At 36.0% G+C, this 21017-nt stretch overlaps 1 protein-coding gene and 1 non-coding gene across 2 annotated transcripts in view; one reads left to right on the plus strand and one right to left on the minus strand.

The window, feature by feature from the left end:
- The window catches only part of MACC1 (MET transcriptional regulator MACC1), a 226412-nt gene that overhangs the window by 198091 nt on the left and 7304 nt on the right, over positions 1-21017 (minus strand). The window lies entirely within an intron of this gene.
- LOC112825376 (U6 spliceosomal RNA) lies at positions 20191-20294 on the plus strand. The gene has a single exon (XR_003208674.1). It is a non-coding gene; the product is annotated as a U6 spliceosomal RNA (small nuclear RNA).

A 21017-nucleotide genomic window follows, 5' to 3' on the forward strand; every position in this document is an offset into this window, starting at 1 on the left:
TACGTCCTCAATAAAAATTAATTCTGTCTCAGCACCTGGTAAAGGAGGTATTTACTTGTCAACAAAGTAACTATCATATTTATGAACAGCTGAGACAATGGAAAAGTCTTCCTCATATTGAACCAAAGGCTGGCTCAAGTTTATATACAGTATATTGACTATCTGATCACTGAAAGCAACAAAAAATAAGTTGAATTTTTCCATATAACAATAATCCTATATACACATGACATCATCTCATACCCTCTAACATATATACATATGCACACACACATACATGTATAGAATACATATTTTCCCATACATATTCAGACACACACAAACACACACATACACACACAAAGAGAGAGAAGAAGGGAGAGTAATAAATAGGGAAAAATATAAACAAATAATTTATAAATCTTGTTCTATTTTACAAAATTTTGTAAGCTTGAAACTTTAATATCCATATTAAAAGTTTTGATAGAAATATCAAGTCATATGGGAAAAACCAAAATATTACCTCCTGCCCAATCAAGTATTGTTACAACAAGGATTTGCTATCCTCTATGCATTATCTGGTAGTTAAATGTATAAAACATGAAGTCATAACTCTAGGAACTTTAAACTTACAAATATGCAACCATGAGTTACGTGTAGTGATGGTTATATCAATGGCATTTTCTTCCAGCATTTTAGTTCAAAGGGAAAAAATCTTTAAAAATGATACTCTCCCATAAATAAAAAAGGAGAATCTGAATTGTTAAAAAAATTTTAAAAATAAAAATGATACTGTAAAAATGAAATCTACTTGGGGCATCTGGGTGGCTCAGTAGGTTAAGCATCTGCCTTAGGCTCAGGTCATGATCCCAGGGTCCTGGATCCAGTCCTGCATCAGGTTCCCTGCTCAGTGGGGAGTCTGCCTCTCCCTCTCCATCTGCCTCTCCTGCAGTTCATGCTCTCTCTCTCTCTCTCTCAAATAAATAAAATCTTAAAAAATAAAAATACAAAAATATATCCACTTAAGCATAGAACAATTTTAGTTAGAATAATTATGTCTATATGAATACTTAGGAATGTGTCTATTTCTGTACAGTAAATACAAAACACAGTATTTATCAGTTTCACAGACTCTACACTAAAACTGTGAGAAAGTATTTCATTTTGAAACTTGAAACAAGAAGAAATTCAGCTAATTTGGAGTCAAAAATACATCTGCTGTATGCCCCTTAAACTTCTGACAAATTATGAAATGCATTTCCACTTTTTTTTTTTTTGGCTAGGTCATATTGTATAGAGAGGTTTCGGTTTTCTTCTGTGGTGAGTTATTCATCCTTGTTTCCATTTCTGGTTTTAGATGAAACCTCACAATCCTTCTGAGAACGTTTGCTTTCATATTGTTTTTGAAACCAGACTTTTATGACAAAGCCACAAAACAACTCAGCAATAATACACATTAAAGAAACATGCTGTTTTGAATTCATATTTAGGAGATTTGGCAAAGAAACCATAAAATTTGACAAGTCAGAAGAGGCCTAGCAGACAAAACCTAAAACTACATCTAAACTCAGATTTTACTTATCCATCTCCCTACTCACTGATCTCTCAATTTTGTTTCTTCCTTTCTTCTTCCTTCCTTCCTCCCTCTCTCCCTCCCTCCTTTTCTCCTTTGCCTTCTCCCTCACGCTCCTCCCCATCTCTCTCTTTCTTTAGTAGTTGAGACTCTGAAGAAGTGGAAACAGGATGTAGGCCAGAGGTGGAAAGTTGATTTCTCAGAACCACATGATGGAAGCAGAAAATAAATACTAGAGTCAATTCTACAATCAGGAATTTTGTCATCTGAAGTCATAAGCAGACCTTGGCAACCTGGAGCAATTAGTCATCACCACAATTTCAAGAAAAATTCATGTATATCCACAAACACCCCACTGTTTTAGAATTAGGAGAGTAACGCTCCAGGTATTCCCCAGGTGGGAAGGGGCACTCCCTTGGAAGTGGGTGAATTCCCACTGGATGTCCCCATTTCTGTTGGGGATCTTGGCTCACATTCCCTGCATGGGGAGCCCCATGGATTTCTTAAAATGCTTTCTTCAAGAATGGGAACAGAATTGAGAAGCCTACTGTGTTGAGGAAATCTAGAAAGCTCTTCACTGCCTAACAAAATATGAGATAAATTAAAGATTGAGGAATCCCTAGGATACTTCCTTTTATGGCTTCTATCCCCTAATTCATTTAAATGACACAAGATTTAATCCTTGTTCTATTGAAGAGAATCAGGAAATATCACCATGAGACTTTCACTGGATATCCCATAATGAAAGCCAGGTAATTATCCATTCCTGCCTGCTCTTCTTTAGATATGTCTTTATAAAGTGGACTATTGACTGCACACATTTATAATAAGGAAGCATTTACATAGTAACACACACATATACACACACACACACCATCACCACATAAAGTTTATTATTTTGTTTGTAATACTGTTTTCTTTTTAATTAAAATATAGCCTCTTTCAGAATATAATGAAGAAAGGATAATCTTTTTAACAACTGGTGATGGAAAAACATCCCCATGGAAAAAAAATGAACCGAGACACAAACCTTATATTCTTCACAAACATTAACTCGGAATGGATTGCAGACTTAAATGCAAACCACTCCACTATAAAACTCCTTGGAGATAACATAAGAAAAAAATCTAGATGACCTTAAGTTTGATGATGACTTTTTAGATACAACACCAAAAGCACAGTCCACAAAAGAAGGAACTGATAAGCAGAACTTCATTAAAATTAAAATTTTCTGCTCTGCAAAAGACATTGTTAAGGAGAATAAAAACACAAGTCACAGACTAGGAAAAAAATATTTGCCAAACATCCACATCAATTATCTACTGCTCCATAGTAAACCATCCCAAAAGTTAAACAACAATTCTTTTAATTCTACCAGTTGACATTCTGCTCCACTTAGCGTTGACTGGAATCACTCATATGACCACATTCAGCTGGGAATTCAGCTAGGGATGGAACATCCCAGATGACTTCATTCACACCTTTAGCAGTTGGTGCTGGTCAGCTAAGATCCTTCCTTTTTCTTCCATGTGACCTTTTATCCTCAAGGGTATCCTCACATACCCTTTCTGATAGAGTAGCCTTGACTTCTTTACATGGCCATTAGATTCCCAATGAGTGAAAAAGAATCTGCAAGACCCCTTAAGTACTAGGCTTAGAAGTTGCTTTCTATTGGTCAAAACAAATTAGGAAGGCCAAAACCAAGTATAAGTAAGGGTATACTCCATTTCTGGATGGCAATGGGGGCAAAGTTATCTTGCAAAAAAAAAAAAAAAAAAATACTTGCAAATTAGGGGGTGTCTGAGTGGCTCAGTCATCTGCCTTCAGGTCAGGTCATGATCTCAGGGTCCTGGGGTCAAGCCCTGGGCCAGGCTCCCTGCTCAGTAGGGAGTCTGCTTCTGCCTCTCTCTCTGCCCCTCCCACTACTTGTACTCTCTCCCTCTCTTTCTCGCAAATAAATAAATAAAATCTTTAAAATAAAATAAAATAAAATATTTGCAAATTATAATAAGTGTCCTGTAGAATTTTCTTTATAGAATGTTTAAATCTTAAACTTTTTATCAAAGTCCAAATTATTAAATTGCTTAAACTGCAAAAATACAATCACATACATCCTCCATTTGTGTTCCCCAAATAAAGATTTTGAGACTTTTTTGAGAGCTTCCAGCAAGGAGTGGGTATGGATTATATGTCCTGAAGAACTAGTTAGTTCACTTCCTAAAAATAATGAGAATTATATGTAACCCATTATAGATCAATCTTTGCCTTGACTACCAAAAAGCATTTTGTGATTTCATTAGTAAAGACATTTAAAAATATAATCATTCTTTTACTTTATCATTTGTTTCTTTTATTCTACATAAATACGATTTTGGATATTTTTTACCCTTCTTCTTTTTCACTTTGACAGAAGCTACTTAAATTTTTCAGGAAGTAAGAAATGGATTTTAAATAATCAGTATTATGTTAATATCTAAGAAGAGAACACAAGAATGATGCACAATGAGGGCGCCTGGGTGGCTCAGTTGGTTAAGCGACTGCCTTCGGCTCAGGTCATGATCCTGGAGTCCCAGGATCGAGTCCCACATCGGGCTCCCTGCTCAGCAGGGAGTCTGCCTCTCCCTCTGACCCTCTTCCCTCTCATTCTCTCTCTCTCAAATAAATAAATAAAATCTTAAAAAAAAAAAGAATGATGGACAATGAGAAAATTTTCTTACAGATTAGGAAGCCAGAGCTGTGAAAAGTAACACATCTCACCAGAGGCTTCTCATCACTTCCAACACAAATATCAGGAAGCAGAGGGAGGCACTCACCCTCTGAGTCTTAAAATCCAAACTCGTTTCATTCTTACATTACAGTATAAATTTTCAAAAGGACTAAGATTGGTAAATTAAGGCTAAGGCACAGATAATGATCTTTCTCAAGATTAGCAAAGACCAAATTTTCCTGTTCTGTACTCATTAATATACATGTGCTCAATCTTACTCTTGTAAATAAACATATTCTTTTAAAAATAGCCAACAACTTTTCACCAAAAGATGTTTAAACACATGATGAAGGAATCTTAGGGAAAATCCAGAGGCTGAATCCAATGTATTCCAAGAAAGGGACAGGAAATCAAAACTCTAAAAAAAACTCATCATTTGTGTGCCTGAAGTGCTATTGGTTTTGTGCATGGTTTGTTTATTGGTGATATAGGCATGTTTCCTAAATGTTGCTGCTAAAATTTTCCATCTCATCTAATTACATTTGTTTTGAAAGAGAAAAATTCTGCTTTTCCAGATTCTAGAAAATCCCCACTCTTTTATATGTCTCAGTATGTATAATTTTCTAAGACATAATTTTCAAAAATATATAATTGAAGCATGAGTGATTCTCACAACCCCATCGCTGACCCAATTCTTCTTCATTGGAAGACAATGAAAGGGTACTAAAACAATAAAAGAATACTAAAAAGCATGACATCACTTGTGGATTGTTTAATAGCAAGGCTTGATTTTATTTCTCCAGTTAAATATTGCTTCCTTTTTTAATAAAACAGTGTCAACCTCTCTAATACCAAACTTACAAAATATCTGACTTCCATATTTATCAAGAAGAGGCTTATACTACATTGTTCCCTTTTAATATGTCATTTTTGGTTGTCTTTGTTACCTTGAGCTCTTAACAAGTAATATGATGACTAGCCCAGGATAATCTAAATCATTGCTCCTGACAAGGCTCCTTTATTTGCAAGAAGCAAACCCTACTCAAATTAACAAAATAAAAGATAGGTTTATTAAAGAATACAAACTATCCCAGAATACTAAAACAGAAAAAGAAATATAGTTGGGCTTCTTATGACCTGGGACTGCAGAATTGGAAACCAAGTACTTAGTCTTTCAAGAACTGCCTGCAATGTTTCCCTTAATTTTACTCTATGAATATGTTCAAACTATAATATTTTGTAACATCTTTCTCTGCTTACCCATTTTTACCACAGCCCAACCTGGATACCTGCTCAACTCTGTATTACCACCCATAAGTTCTAGACCTGAATTCTGAATGACTTAGGTTTCTCAGTATCTTGATACCAAAATTCTAAGGAAGATATATATTGTTCCTCTTTTTAAGGTTTGCCCAGAGTCTGTCCCTGCAGCTTATCATAAACATACGGTCAACCTATGGGCTTATTTAGCTGAGACTGTAGTAAGACAGAGTCATGTGATCAACCAGAGCTGTATATAGACAGACAATGATTAACATGTCAATTGCAATTGACTAAATATGTACCTTGACATAGTAACATATAAGAATCTGTTTCCCCCTATGTAAAAACCAATAATGTTTACTTAATATTTGCCTTGCCTACTCTTAAGTTCTATCTATAAAATATATCTATATCTATAAAACCAAATGAATTAATAAGAAAGAAAGCACATGGGCAGGACGCCTGGGTGGCACAGTTGGTTAAGCATCGGACTCCTGGTTTTGGCTCAGGGTCGTGAGATCAGCCCCATGTGGGGCTCTATGCTCAGCATGAAGTCCGCTTGGGATTCTCTCTTCCTCTCCCTCTGTCCTTCCCACTCATGTTCTCTCTCTAAAAATAAATAAATAAAACTTAAAGAAAGAAAGAAAGAAAAAGCAAGCAAGCAAGCAAGCACATGGGGCAGCCATTAAGTGCTGGAATGAAGCCAATAACACTTTTCTACTATCAACTAAATTGATGAGGAGACAAAGTGTAGATTAAAATGATAGTTTCTCAATATGTTGGGGACTTCATATAGGTAATTTTTAATTGTAACAGATGAGATCAAGAGTCTAATATAACTCAAGTATTTTTATTTTTTCCCTAGTTATTCAAGTTATAACTCTTTTACTAATGAAAATGAAGAGATGAATCTCACCTGGATGTATAAGGTTTGGGGGACATCCACTGATTTTAACTTTTGTTTAAAGGTTCCCATTATTGCAAGTGGGTTTATCTGGCTTGGAATTTAGGCATTTTCTTTGACTTTTCTTTGCTTCCTTATTTTTATTTGATTTTTCTTTAGCTGCTGCTGGTTCTGGTGTTTTATTTATTTTGTAGTTTCTATTTTCTAGAAATCTAGCAGTGGTGAGGTGTGAAGATAACACAGATTAGAGAAAAAGGAAAATAGAACAGTGTCTAAGCCCTGAGAGCAGACAGGATCCATCCAACAGTTTGCAAAAGTGAAAGGAGTGCTGTTGAAAATAAGTTATAGAGGCAGATGTTTGAAGTCTGCATTTATTCCTTTTTATTATTCATGTTGGGATGAATTCAAAATGTCCTCCAAATCCCAAGGATGTTAGGAGACTATGGTATGGCCTTTGTTAGTAGTAGAGAAAACTTTTATTTACTAAATTCATTGACTTTTTAAGATTTCATATTTATAAATTATCATCATTCTTCAAATTTAGTTATAATTGTCTATGGGATATATTACCTTATCCAATCAAAACACGAAGCATAGAACTAACTGAGATTTAAAAAAATAAGTTTCCTACAAGGCCAAATCAGCAAAACTGGAAATTCAGCCTTTTTTACATTTTTTGTGGAAATGTTAAACATACTAACAAGTGAATGCTTAGTATCAATAAAACCCTTATGATAAATGATAAAAAAAATCACATGATTTTAAAAGGAAAGTTGATTTTTAAAATATTTACTGAGCAACTATTGGAATAAGGCATTGCATTTATAACAAAAAAGACAAAAATTTTAAAGGGATATTTGCTTCCAAAGGACAGAAATTCTTTGGCATATAGGCCTGAAAAAAGTAAGTTAAGCAGCAATATAAGCATGGTAAGTTCCAAAAAAGTAAGAGAGAATGAGTGTTATACTAGTTCAGGTAAGAGAACAATAACTGCTTGGAAAGGGAGTAGCTGTGGAGCTCATTTCTTGAAGGAAGTTAAAAATTAATGTGGACCTTAAAAGATAGGAAATATTTGAAAAAGTAATGTATTTCTGCCAGGAGGAATAGCTCAAGCAAAGACTGAGAGAGAAAGTTGCACAGGTTGAAGTGGGAGAATTGGTTCAAAAGCATTGAGAAACCTTTTCTTCCAAAATCACATTGAAATGACAGGGGGTTAAAAAAAAAAAAAAAAGAAGTTACAAGATTAAAACCACAAAGGAAAGGGTGTCAGTAGTGGACCAAAAATTTTGAGGGATTTCTGTAAATAGAAAGTGGATGGGATAAAATTGACAGAGAAACCAAAAGAAAGAAACCTAATCTATAGAAAAAAACTACTGAGTTGAGAATTCTCTTCCTAGTGGAGACCCAGAAAAACTCCAAGCTTAAACTGAATGAGCACAAGAATAGGAGTGAAGTGAGGAATTATTAGCCAATTAATTAAATTAATTTATAGCTAATTATGCTATATATTTATATATTAGCTAGTTAATTAAAGATAACTTAGTTAAAGATATGTTTATAAGGTAGCTGGAGCAGAACTACCACTTCCCATCCCTATCAGCAGTAGCTGTTTGCCTTTAGGATAATGTTTTTAATCTGCTCTAAAAATAAAATGCAGGATCTTTTCTGATAGGACTTACAGGTTGGGTATCAATGCCAAATAGGGAAATTCTGAAAAAAAAATGGGAAAATGGAAAGTCCACAATGGATGAGAAGGAAAATATTGTATTTTATTTTTTAAAGATTTTATTTATTTACTTCTCTCAGAGAGAGAGAGAGAGAGAGAGAGAGAGAACACACAAGCAGGGGGAGCAGCAGACAGAGGGAGAGAGAGAAGCAGGCTTCCTGCTGAGCAAGGAGTCTGACACGGGACTCAATCCCAGGACCCTGAGATCATGACCAGAGTTGAAGGCAGACACTTAACCAACTGAGCCACCCAGGCATCCCGAAAAGGAAATTATTTTAAAAAGGAAAGATAACTTTGCTTGCTCTTTGCCCTCAGATTAAACTCCTTTTTTTTTTTCCTTTTCTTACCAAATGTGAGACTGTCAAGACATCTGTCTACTATATGCCTACCCATCCTGAAAGGAAGTCTACAAGGCAGTATTCTCCCCTTACTGAGAGTTCCCATAAAAGCCTTCCATCGGGTAAGAGGCCCATTGGGAAAATACACTTACAGACTGTAGAGAAAATCCATGATGGGTTACTACCAGTCAACCCAGCATTCAGGTGAAAAATATGAAAAGATAAGGCTCACAAAAGAAAAACCAAAAACATGATCAGGATGAATAAATTAGGTTCTTGGACCCAAAAGCAATGTGTGTGTGTGTGTGTGTGTGTGTGTGTGTGTGTGTGTGTGTGTGTGTGTGTCTAGGATTCCCCACACCAACAAGCAATTCTCAGATACCAGCATGGTGTCCAAGAGTTCAACTCAATTCTAATATGGTCTACTCAGAGATAGAATCAGATTCCACAAGGGTTCAGTCCCACAAGACTACCCTCCACTTCAGATGTCAGTTGCAGGCCTATGTTATTACCTGTGCTTCTGACCTACTGGCTACAAGCTGGGGGTTCCAATGACTGTTTCCAACTTAGGATATGAATCACAAGGCCAGGTTGGTACCTGTACTTCTGACCAACTGGCTATAAATCAGAGTTTCCCACAATTCCCTCCTTGGGTTCAATTAATTTGCTAGAACAGTTCACAGAGCTCAGGAAAACCTGTTTACTCACTAGATTATCAATTTATTACAAAGGATATTAAAGGATACGAATCAATAGCCAGATGAAGAGATACATATGGCAAGGTCTCCAACAAAGGAGTTTCTGTTCTTTTGGAGCTTGGGATCGCACACAATGGCACGTGGGAGCTTTCTAATACGGAAGTTCCCTGAATCCTTTCCTTTTGGGTTTTTATGGAGGCTGAATGACATAGGCATGATTGATTAATTCATTAGCCATTGGTGGCTGATTTAACCTCTAGTCCCTCTCCTCTCCCAAGAGGTCAGGGGGTGAGAATGAAAGTTTCAACCTTTTAATCAAGTGGTTAGCTCCATTGGTAAACAGTCCCCATTCGAAGGTGCTTTCCAAAAATCACCTCATTAACATAACAAGACACCTTTATCACTCTTAACACTTAGGAAATTCCAATGGTTTATTGAGCTGTGAGCCAAGAACTGTGGAGAAGACCAAATATAGATGAGAAATGACCAAATATATATTTATTATAAATCATAATATTGTCATGAATAACTAGTAAATCTAACAGATATTAGATGAATAAATAAATATCTAACATATAAATCTGGAAGCAATGACTACAGATATTTTTAACTGTCACAGTTTGGTAGGGGTGGGAGAGCTGCTGGTATCCAGTGAGTACAGGCCAAAGATGTTGGCAAAAATACTATGACATACAGGACAGTCCTCCACAACAACAAAAAAATTGTTCAGCCCCAAATTTCAATAGTGCAGAAGTTGAAAAACTCTGTGTCAATTTCTCTTCCTCCCCCAGAGTCTTTAATAGCATTCTGGAAATACTTTTCTCACTCTGCCCAGTACATGCATCTGAAGCTCCTCCTTCCTTTCACACCCCCAGGAGATTCTCACTATTTTTATAAAGCTGTTCTCTCAGAATTTTGAAATCCTGAAAATAATACATCTTGTTCTTGCTGTCTCTGAGCTTAGAATTTCTCTAGGATGAATTGGGGGGGGGGGGAAATCAGCTACCTTCACTTCTCTTTATCAGTTCTTTTCCTGTGTCTACTGAAGAATGGTTTTACTTACAGTTTATTTGTGGTTTGCTCTGGTTTCTCCTTGAAATTAAATGTGAATCCTTGTAACTTGCAGAATTTTTTTTAAAAGATTATGTATTTATTTGAGAGAGAGAGAGAACAGGGAGAGGGGTACAGGGAGAGGGAGAGAAGCAGACTCCCCAGTGACTGCAGAGCCCAATACGGGGCTCCATCTCAGTCTCAGGACCCTGAGATCATGACCTGAGCCGAAATCAGGAAGTGGACACTTAACCAACTGAGCCACCAGAGCATCCCATAACTTGCAGAAATTTGTGACTGTTGGATCTGCTTTTTGTTTTTGTTGTTGTTGTTTAATGCCCTAGAGCAGCTTTGGATTTGTTCCTCTGTTTATATCTTTTTTGTTGTTGTTATTTCAGTGGCCTCAGGAAAATGAGAGAGGTTAGCATATATTCTTAGACTGCCATTTTTAACTGCAAGGTGCTGATTATTGTTGAAAACTCACATCCACAAAATTTAGGCTACAAAGACTTACCAGTAACTACAATTTGTGAACATTTTCAGCTTTTTTGTTATAAAAGTCACTGGAACTATTCCCTGTGTGTCTTTGGAAGTTTAATTTTGACACCGATATTTTCTTCCGGGGGTCATTTCTTAAAGTACAGAGTTATTTTAAAACTAGATATTAATAAACATTACTATATAATAATATTTCATATTTTACAGCCTTTCAGATATGAAGTGATTTCATAAGCACATTATCCTGTTTGAACCTCACAGTCCCAGGCGTAGGTATTGTTTTGCTCTTTTTAACTGAAGCTTGGAGAGGCAAGGTGAATTTTGATTGAAGTAACACAGTTGATTATAAGCAAGTTTTTTAACTCTATAGTTTATTTACCTACTGGTTTACCACACTGCTTTCTTAATTAAAGAAAACAGAATGTTTACTTCAACATTGTACCAGCTGCTCCATTCCATAATGGGGAGGGAGTTCTATGATGATCCAAGAAAAAGACCTTGTATTAGACCTTGTCTCTTGATCTGCCCTTGTAGATGCCAACTACAGAGCCCTCTTAACATAAATATACCACTAACAGATTGTAAAGAAAATAAAAAATAAAAATCAATCAATAGATGGCAATGCTCTTGATTTAGAAAGAATATTCTAAGGAACTTAAGGATTAAATACAGTCAAGGCTAACTCTGGAGGTCTCAGGCCAAAGAAAGAAAATATTTTTTAAGAAAATTTCCAAGTGTTGCTCAGGTCATGTTATCTTGCATGTACTTCTCAGTGTTTAAAACCTCACCTTTGTGCCCTCTGATTCATTATTTTCTTGCTTCTATGTTCATTCAAAGGTTGGGAAGTTAGAAAAATGACTTTTATTCCCAATTCTCCTACTTTTGTAGAAAGACAAAGCTTTACTCACTGATCTACTGATTCCTAGCAGAATAAAACTACATGTACACTGTTAGCCTCTTTTCCCACTGAAATCTAGGCAAGTACTGTGATTTATCTTAGAGGATGTGGACTAGCAAGTTTTTCTTCCTCTTTCTTCCTTACAGGAGGGTCTTGCATCTAGCCCAAAGGGAAATACTGTTTTTTTTGTTGGCCATACTCAGTGTTGCTGGGAGAGGAGCTTTTCCATAATCTAACAAACTCCTCACTTGGGGGTATAGCAGGAGCAACAGAAATATTATTTGTATAAACCTTCCACTAGAGGACAAAGATTTCTGTCCTCACTTTTCCTTAGAACTGGTATTAGGAATAATTTAAAAAAGAGTTAAAATTTATTTAATGCTTCATATGCAAGTATTGTTTTAAAAAAATAAGCATTTTGAATTACTCCATAGTCCTCACAAAACCCCAAAGAAGATGGTACTATTTTTCATATAAAAGGGAGAGCAAGACAGAAGTAGTTTGCCTAGCAAGTAGTGAAGCCTTGATACAAATCCAGTCTGTCCACCTGTAGAGCTTACTCCTAAATTGTTTGATTTATTTCGGTTAGCTATTTCTCAGGAAGCTCGGAGTTTTTCAAACCATATCTGCTCTCATTTTTCCCATTTCTGACATTTTTTATGGCAAGCAAATATGGTGTGACTTTTTCACATATGCGCATCAGAGTTGTGGATAGAAATGACATCAATAAAATTTTTATTGTATTTGCTACTAAAAATAATTTTTCACATTCCAGATCCAATGAGTTTTGGTAGTATAGCTGAAATGCTAGCATTTTCCAATTAGGTTTTGACAAAAGATTGTAACTTAGATATGTAATTATTTTTGTCATCAATCCTTTTATTTTCTTTTGTCTCGTTTCTGGTAAACTCCATTTCACATTTTCTAAGGGCTGTCTCAAATCTCTAGCATTGTCTCAGGATCATGACTCTCATCTTTCAGAAATATGTCTGCTACCTATCTCACAGATGACAGGCCTTCAAATATGAACGCCATCAAGTTTCCCCCTTTATACCTCTAACCTCGCAGTAATGACACCCATTCTCTTGGTCTTGCAACCTATCTTGCCAGAAAGAATGCTCTTTATCCCTGGCAGGTTAATCTGTGTTCTAAATCTAGTTCTTATCTCCTTTGAGATGTTTTGACTAGCAACTTCTCATCATCTCTATTTTAAATATCCCTCTTTCCAGAGTCTCCTTCCCCTCCTCTACAACATGCTTTCTGTCTTCGTATTCTGAAAAAAGTGAAAAAGAAAATTCTTCCTCCTACACACTATATAAACTATTGCCTATTTCCTTCCTTATCTTTACCATTAATTTTCTTGGAAGTGTTACATAATTTATACTCATGACTTCCTTAGGTTCATTCATTCCTCAATCCAGTGAGTTCAGCTTCTGTCACCATCCCTCTAAAAGTCATCTTCTTTAACCCACCAATGATCTTGTAACAACCATATCTACAAATAATTTTCAATTTCCATCTTATTTAACTTGTATAACATTGATAATGTTTTAATACTTGCTTCTTGAAGGTCTCATTCTTTGTTTTATTGGGGAGACTTTTATTCTTTTATTTTTATAGGAGTCCCCATTCTTTTTGAACAATATATTGCCTAGAATTTTTAAAAGACTGTTATATGTAAATATATATTTTAAATATAGATGTAAATATAAATGCAGATATCAATATAGATGTAGATGTATCTTAAGCTATAGAGATCTATGCATATTTTATAAAATTTCTGTAATATGAAATGTATTGAAATTTAGCTTATAGGGACAAACTAAGGTCATATTATAAAAGGTAAGATTGAGCCAGAACTTTGTTGTGTCATATATATGTTTTTATTAAGTTTACTAGACTAAGGCCATCCCTTTACTCCAGGCTTGCCTACTCTGTACCCATTAAACAATAACTTCCCCTTTCCCCTTACCCTAGCCCCTGACAAGCATCTTTCTACTTTCTTTCTCTATGATTTGGACTACTATAATTAACTCATGTAAGTGGAATCATACAGTAGTTGTCTTTCTGTGACTGGCTTATTTCAATCAGTATAAACTTTCTTAGGTTCATCTACATTAGAGCACATGCTAGAATTTCCTTCCTTTTAAAGGTTGAATGAGGGCGCCTGGGTGGCTCAGTTGGTTGGGCGACTGCCTTCAGCTCAGGTCATGATCCTGGAGTCCTGGGATCGAGTCCCACATCGGGCTCCCTGCTCAGCAGGGAGCCTGCTTCTCCCTCTGACCTTTCTCTCTCTCTCATTCTCTCTCTCAAATAAATAAATAAAATCTTTAAAAAAAAAAATAAAGGTTGAATGATATTCCATTGTATATATGTCACATTTTGCTTATTCATTCATCCATCAAAGGACTCTTGCATTGCTTCCACATTTTAGCTATTATGAATAATGCTCTATGAATATAGTTGCACAAATATCTCCTCAAGACTCTGCTTTCATTTCTTTCAGATACATACCCAGAAGTGGAAGTGCTGAATCATGCAATAATTCTGTTTTATTTTTGGAGAAACCACCATACTCTTTTCCACAGTGGCAGCACCATTTTACATTCTCATTAACAGTGCACAAGAGTTCCAAATTCTCCATATCCTGGCCAACAATTGTTACTTTCCTGCTTCACTTTTTATTTTTTATTTTTTTATGATAGCCATCCTAATGGGTATGAGCTGGTATCTCTTTGTAGCTTTGACTTGCATTTCCCTAATGATTAGTGATGTTGAATATCTTTTTACATGTTCATTGGCCATTTATACATCTTTGGAGAAATGTCTACTCAAGTCCTTTGCCCATTTGTGAACCAGGTTGTGTGTTTTTGATATTATTGAGTTTTAGAAATTCTCTATATATTCTATATATTAATCTTTTACAGATATATGATTTGCAAATATTTTCTCCCATTCTGGGGGTTGCATTTTTATTCTATTGTTAGTATTTTTTGATGCACAGATATTTTTAATTTTTATAAAATCCTATTTGTCTATGTTTTCTTCTGTTGACTGTGCCTTTGGTGTCATACACAAAAATCATTGCCAAATTCAATGTGATGAATCTTTTGCCCTATGTTTTCTTATAAGAGTTTTATAATTTTAGTTCTTACACTTAGGTCTTTGATACATTTTGTGTTAATTTTTTATGTGGTGTTAAGTAAAGGTTCTACTGCTCCAATCTTTACTTTTTCTTTCTTTCCTTTAGTTTTAGATTTAGTTCTTCTTTTTCCAGTTCTTTAAATCGTAAAGATAGATTGTTGATTTGAAGTCTTTCTTTTTCTTAATATAAGTATTTATAGCTATAGTTTCCCCCTTAGCACTGCTTTCACTGTGTCCCATAAGTTTTGGTATATTGTGCTTTCATTGTCATTTTATTCTAAGTATTTTCTAATTTCCCTAATGATGTTTCTTTGATTGCTTGTTGAAGAATGTGTTGTTTAATTTCTACAAATATGTGAATTTTTTCAGTTTTATTTCTTTTATTAATTTCTAACTTCATCCCATTGTGGTTGGAAAAGATACTTTGTATGATATCCATCTTTTCAAATGTATTGAGACTTAATTTGTGCCCTAATATATGATTTATCCTGGAAATTTTCCCATGTGTAATTGAAAAGAATGTATATTCCGTTGTTGTTGATTAGTGTTGTTGAACCCATGGAGGTACTGGGAAGGTGTTGTACCCAGCTAGGCATGGAAACTCTGAGCCCCTTCCCTAATATCCTGCAAATATGCACGTCTTCCATCTGCATGTTAATCTGTATTCTTTATCATATCCTTTTATAATAAACCAGTAAACAGTAAGTGTTTCCCTGAATTCTGTGAGCCATTCTAACAAACTACTGAACCCAACTGTGGAAACCCCAATTTACAGCCAATCAGTCAGAAGTACTGAGACTTGTGATTGGCATCTGTAGAGTGGAGAAGGGCAGTCTTGTGAAATTGAGTGCTTAACCTGTGGGATCTGATGCTATCTCCACGTAGGTAATATCAGAATTGAGTGAAATAATAGGACATCCAGCTGGTGTTGCAGAGAATTGATTGATGTGTAGAAAACCCACAAATCTAGTGTCAAAAGGGTTGTGAGTGTGGAAGTGGTGTGAGAGTAAAGGAGACACAGAAGGAGTGTGTTTTTCCCTTATAATTACAATAATACTAATAATTGCTTTATATTTGCTTTTATAATTGCTTAGGCATTTGTCTTTAGTATGATCTTTATTTCTTCATATGGCATTGAGTTGCCATCTAGTGTATTTTCATTTCAACCTGTAGGGCACCCTTTAGCACTTCCTGTAGGGCAAGTCTAATGGTAACAAACTCCCTCAGCTTTTGTTTATCTTGTAATGTCTTCATTTCCCCCTCACTTTTGAAGGACGGTTTTATCTGATATAAGATTCCTGATTGACAGGTTTTTTTTTTTTTTTTGCACTTTAAATATATCAGTGCACTGCCTCCTGGTTTCGACAGGTTTTTTAATGGGAAATCCATAAGTTATCCTATTGATGATCCCTTGTATGTGATGCATCATTTCTCTCTCATTGTTTTCAAGATTTTTGGCTTTCGACAATTTGATTATAACATGTCTCAGTGTAAGTATCTTTGAGTTCATCCTACTTCGAGTTTGTTAAGCTTCCTGGATGTTTATATTCATATCTTTCATCAAATTTTGGAAATTTTTGGTTATTTCATCAAATAGTCTCTCTACCACTTTTCTTTCTCTATCTCTGTTCTGGACTCCTACGATGCATATATGCTGATTCATTTGCTAGCTTCTCACAGGTCCCTTAGGCTCTGTTCACTTTTCCTCAATTATTTTTCTTTCTGTTCCTCAGATTCCATAACTTAATTGTTTTATCTTCGAGTTCACTGATTCTTTCTTTTGCCTCCTCAAACCTACCCTTGAATCTCTCTTGCAAATTTTTCACTTCAGTTGTTATACTTTTCAGCTCCAGAATTTCTTTTTCGTTTCTTTTTAGGTTTTATATCTTACATTTATAGTTTCATTTTGTTCATACATCATTTTCTTGATTTCTCCACATATTCCTTTAGTTCTCTAAGCATCTTTAAGAAAGTTGTTATAAAGTCTTTTTCCAGTAGATCTGCCATCAGGTCTCTCTCAGAGAAAATTTCTGTTGGTTTGTTGTCTTTCTTTAAATGGGACATACTTTCCTACTTACTCGTATGCCTTGTGATTTTAATTTGAAAACTAGACACTTGAATCTAATAATGTGATAATCATGAAAATTATATTCTCCCCCTTCCCCGTGGTTTGCTGGGGTGTCTAGTTCTGTTCTGATTGTTATAGGCTGTCTCTATGCCAAGGATCAGTAAGACCTGTGAACTTAAGATCTTACCAGGTCTTTTCTGAGTCTGCACCTTTCCCTGGGCATGTGTGGTGATTTTCTAATTTCCCCCATATATATGATTGATTTTGAATACACTAGTCTTTAATGTCTGACTCTGAAAATAGAAAAAAAAAAAAAGGTAAATTAAGTGTTGGGGGGGAAAAAAGTTACCAGCCCTTTAAATCTCCTGGAAGTCACTTCAGCTTAAAGGGGAGGAGCTTCCAAAGATAAGCAGAGGTGTAGCAACAGCAACCCACCTCTGTGTCTGCACCTCCATTATCAGAAGCAGCAATTAGCAATCAGAGCACAGGTCCCTGATAGTTGGAGGATGGGGTCGTTATTGCCACTCTCATTCTTGCAAACTGTGTACAAGCTGATTCAGGGACATGTGCACAGCTGTCTGCCACTGGCTGAAGAATGGGGATGGGAAGCTGATTAGTGCTGAAATTGACTGAAATTAAGCATAAATTAATGCCCAAGACTTCCCCTGAAAGTAGAAACTCTCAATAGACTCCAGAGATCCAAAATAGTTATATCATCTCAAATACAATAGGAGTGTGCTTCCCTTGTGGATTCAATGAAATGCCTATTGATAGGAGTGACTTCCCTTGCCTGGAAAATTGTCTGTATTAACCAAAGTATTTACACTCACAGTCCCAACTTAGATATCAAGGAAGAACAAGAAGTAAAAAGCAAGAAGAAGAAGTAAATACCATCTGAGTCATATCTGAAAAAAATGATAAGTCCACATAATTTTTTTTTAAAAGAACCACAATCTGTTAGGTAAGAATGAATTGTTACCTTATCTTACCTGCAATAAGTAATACAAATTCCCAGATGTAGTTTCTGAGGTTACAGGGTTTGAAGTATGAACATACATGCCCTGTAACATTCTAGTGTAAGGTATGAAAAAATTCACACTCTGACCTGAGGAATTTTGTACCTTTTTTTATGATTATGAACAATAGTGGGACTGCAGCAGGGGATTCTCCTTTCCTTCTGGAAAATCCCTACTTCTTCCCTCTTAGAACTGAAAGGGACTAACTCTGTGTTATGAGGCTACTGGGGAATTTTAGCCAACTCCTGTGGAGAAAGAGATGGAAATAAGCATTCCTCAACAATCCCATTGATCAACCACAGGGTTCTCATAAGCATCCCTCAGATTCCTATAGGTTGCACTGAGGGAGAAGTGGGCAAAATGGAATCACCACATTGAGTCACCTTTACTATACTCACGGCCACTGACTATAATAACTATTCATTCTTTCTGAAGCCTGGACCTATCTGGCACATGCTAGAGGGTAAGAAGCAACAGGAGGCCTTAATGGTCACCATGGCTTCCTGGCAGGATGCTTCAGCTCAGTACCAGTAGGGAACAGGATATCTATGAAATCAGATTCCTGAAAACTTGGGTCTGTGCCACCACCAAAATTATTTAAGACCAAATTTCCACTAATTACATGGCATCCTATCTATGTCACTTCTGGTTAACCCAAAGCTTCTTATGTCACTATAGATCAAGCTCGTTAGTCCTAGTGCCTCATCTTCCCTCCATTCCTTTCCCTCCAAATGCTTCCACTTCTGCTGTCAGGGGTCTTCAGAATCCTCCATTCTCAAAAACAACCAATCAAATCCAAATTCTCTACATCCTTAAATCCTTAACCTCTCACAGGGCATGCCCTGTATGCCCTTTTTTTAGCAGAAACCTAACTTTGATGAAAAGTCAATTCTTTTCATGTTGACTTCTCTAGTATAGGCTGCACATTCTCCCATACGTCAACATGAACATCTCAGCCCTGGAGGCAGGGACGGCATCCTCCTGGCTTCCTACTGCCACTTCCTGTTTATTGCACATTTATTTTCATTCAAGGAGCCTCTTAAGCTCATGCTGTCTGGCTTTACATCCATTTACCTGAACCTGCTGCTCTCATCTTCTAATCTTTAGACAATTCCCCAACATTTAATGAGAACATTGTCATCTGACCCACAGTCTTCATCCTGAACTATCCAACATCTTACCCTACCTCTGAGCTACTTAACTGACCTTCTCTATGCCAAAGATCTTTGCCTCCATTCAACTTCCATGTTGTAATTCCAAAGTCATACCGTGGGTCTGGTCAACCTCAAGAATCTTAAATCCAGATTCTTAAACTTTGACTGCAAGCCATTATCCTAATACTTTTGTCTCATTGAAACAAAAAGAAAAGAGAAAATGGAGGGAAGGAAAATGAGAAGGAGAAAGAAAGAAAGAAGGGATGGGGGGAGAAAGAAAATTCCATTCACCATCTCTAGCTGCTGCTCCATTTCCTTCTCCTTTTTCTCACAGCCATGTTTCTCAAAAGAATTATCAGCCTTCACTATCTTCAGTCCTCATTTCACATTCTTTCTTCAGCCTGCTGCTTCTATGCCAACATTGAAACTATCCTCACTAAAGTTAACATTGTTTTCCTAATCACTAGATACTACCTCATCTTTGAAATCCTCTTTGTTTGGGTTTCTTGACTCTTTTCTAGTTTTTCTCTCACCTCTCTGAGTATCCTTGTTTAGTTCTCTATGTATCTCTTAAATATTAGTGGTTCCCAGAGCTCCATCTATGCTTGCTCTCCTTTGTACACTCCTCTTTTCTAAAACAGCCTCTCTATTGCCATTATTTCTCCCAACATACAATGATTGCTCAGCCAATACACATCAATCCCATAGCACGCTTCCAAGTTTCAAACAATATTTTTCCTTTGCCCCACAAATATCTCCACTTCAATGTGCTATAGATACATCAATATCAACATACTGTTTATCCATTTATTTATGTAGTATGTTATACCACACAAGCAAGAAACAGGTGAGGCTGCTAGACTAAACATCACAGGATGTAAGCTGTCTTTTCCATTTCTATGGCTACTTACTTAGACATTTCTCATTTCTCATATGAATTATTATAATCACCATCTAGATGGTATAGCAAATACCCTTTACATCTTTATATTTTTATACCCATACCTCTTTTCCTACTGATTATTCAAAATACCTAATATACAATAAAGCTTTTTTTAAATCTGAAAACAAATACTGATACCACCTAATATAAAATCTAAGAAGACAGTGTCTCCTTTTAAATTGAGAATGAATTTCAGTACTGTTCTTATTCGTTAATAAAAATCACATTTATGTGCTCACTTCAGCAGCACATATGCTAAAATTGGAACAATAGAGAGATTAACAAGGCCCTTGGGCAAGAATGACATGCAAATTTGTGAAAGGTTCCATATTTTATTTAAAACACACACACACACACACACACACATTTATGCTTGTGACAGGAGTCCCTTATGTTATTCTAGTCTAAAAAGAAACCATCTCAGAAAATTTCATTAGAATATCATTTTAGAAATGACTAGAACATTAGTATAGTTTTTTTTTTTTAAGATTTTATTTATTTGACAAAGAGAGAGAGACAGCCAGAACACAAGCAGGAGGAGCAGGAGAGGGAGAAGCAGGCTTCCCGCAGAGCAGGGAGCCTGACACGGGGCTCGATCCCAGGACCCTGGGATCATGACCTGAGCCGAAGGCAAACACTTAACGACTGAGCTATCCAGGCACCCCATTAGTATAGTTTTTTAAAAACTAAACTCAAATACGTCATAATATTGCTCCATCTAACAAAACTGGAATTTTAACAATAAAAAAGGCATTTCCAGAATAATGGTCAAAGCTATGATAAGTGAGTAGATGGTTTATGCTGGACATCTCCCATTTTTCTCCTTCACATCCATTATCCATTCTTCTCCCTTTGACGTTCTTTGGCCAAAAGGAATGAGAGAGGAAAGAAGTTGAACTACTCCAATCCCTCCCTATGTGATGGTTAATTTTATGTGTCAGCTTGGCTGGGCCACGGTGTCCAGATATGTGATTAAACATTATTATGAATATTTCTGTGAGATGATTTTTAATTTTTTTAAAAGATATTATTTATTTGAAAGAGAGAGAGTGTGCACA

The sequence above is a fragment of the Callorhinus ursinus genome, unplaced genomic scaffold, assembly GCF_003265705.2.
Source record: "Callorhinus ursinus isolate GAN/ISIS: 27379988/994484 unplaced genomic scaffold, GSC_fseal_2.0 scaffold12, whole genome shotgun sequence".
NCBI lineage: Eukaryota > Metazoa > Chordata > Mammalia > Carnivora > Otariidae > Callorhinus > Callorhinus ursinus.